Raw genomic sequence first — 2,154 nt, 5'->3', positions numbered from 1 at the left:
ACTGAGTGGCAAAGGAATACTTCTATATATATATGTTTATACTCTATACAGACACTGAATAGCAAGGAAATACATCTCATATATATATGTTTTATACTCTATACAGGACAATGAGTAGCAAGCAATACATCTGTGTATATATATATGTATATGTTTATATACTCTACAGGCACTGGTACCAAGCAAGCAACACATCTATATATATATATATATGTTTACTACTCTATACAGGCAATGAGGTACCAAGCAATACATCTGTATATATATATATGTTTATACTCTATACAGGCAAGCAGTATCAAGCAATACATCTGTATATATATATATGTGTTTATACTCTCATACAGGCACTGAGTGGCAAGCAAGCATCTATATATATATATATGTTTTATACTCTATACAGACACCGGAATATGGTAGCAAACAATACATCTGTATATATATATATGTTTATACTCTATACAGGCAATGAGTAACCAAGCAATACATCTGTGTATATATATATACATATGTTTATACTCTCTACAGAGCACTGAGTAGCAAACAATACATCTGTATATATATAAGTTTATACTCTATACAGGCAAGTTATCAAGCAATACATCTGCATATATATATGTTTTTATACTCTATACAGACAATGAGTGGCAAGCAATATATCTGTAGTATATATATATATGTTTATACTCTATACAGGCAACGGAGGTATGCAAGCAATACACATCTGTATATATATATGTTTATACTCTCTCACAGGCACTGGTAGCAAGCAACACATCTATATATACATATATATATGTTTATACTCTCATACAGAGCAATGAGTAGCAAGCAATACATCTGTATATATATATATATGTTTATACTCTATACAGGACAATGAGTAGGTACCAAAACAATACATCTGTATATATATATGTTTATACTCTATACAGACACTGAGTAGCCAAGCAATACATCTGTATATATATGTTTATACTGTTATACAGACACTGAGTAACAAGCAATACATCTGTATATATACATTTGTTTATACTCTATACAGACACTGAGTAGTAAACCAATACATCTGTATATATATATGTTTATACTCTATACAGACACTGAAAGTAAGCAAGCAATACATCTATATATATGTATGTTTATACTGTATACAGGCACTGAGTATCAAGCAATACATTTGTATATATATGTTTATACTCTATACAGAATGCAATGAGTAGCCAAGCAATACATCTATATATATATGTTTATACTCTATACAGGCAATGAGTGGCAAACAACACATCTGTATATATATATGTTTATACTCTATACAGACACACAGTAACCAAGCAATACATCTGTATATATATATATGTTTATACTCTATACAGACACTGGTGGGAAGCAATACATCTGTATGTATATATATAATTTTATATACTCTATACAGACACGCGAGTAGCAAGCAATACATCTATATATATATCTTTATACTCTATACAGACACTGAATAGCAAGAAATACATCTGTATATATATGTTTTATACTCTATACAGACTGCGAGATTATCAAGCAATACATCTGTATATATATATGTTTTTATACTCTATACAGACACTGAGTAGCAAAATACATCTATATATATATATGTTTATACTCTATACAGCAATGGTATAAAGCAATACATCTGATATTGTATATATATGTTTATACTCTATACAAGACAATGAGTACCAAGCAAAATACATCTGTATATATATGTTTTATACTCTATACAGACACGCAATTATCAAGCAAAATACATCTGTATATATGTATGTGTTTATGCTCTATACAGACACTGAGTAGCAAGCAATACATCTGTATATATATATGTTTTATACTCTACATACAGGCCACGGAGTAACAAGAAACAATACATCTATATATATATGTTTATACAGACAATGAGTGGCAAGAAATACATCTGGCTGTAATATATATATATGTTTATACTCTATACTGGGCACTGAGGTAACAAGCAATACATATATATATATATATATGTGTTTATACTTATACAGGCATGAATTGTGAAGCAATACATCTGTATATATATATGTTTTTATACTCTATACAGACACTGAGTAGTAGTAATACATCTATATATATATATATATGTTTTATACT

Source organism: Tachypleus tridentatus, unplaced genomic scaffold (assembly GCF_004210375.1).
Source record: "Tachypleus tridentatus isolate NWPU-2018 unplaced genomic scaffold, ASM421037v1 Hic_cluster_2, whole genome shotgun sequence".
In the NCBI taxonomy this organism is placed as follows: Eukaryota; Metazoa; Arthropoda; class Merostomata; order Xiphosura; family Limulidae; genus Tachypleus; species Tachypleus tridentatus.
The sequence above is the reverse complement of the archived record's forward strand: the minus strand, read 5'-3'. Positions refer to the sequence as shown.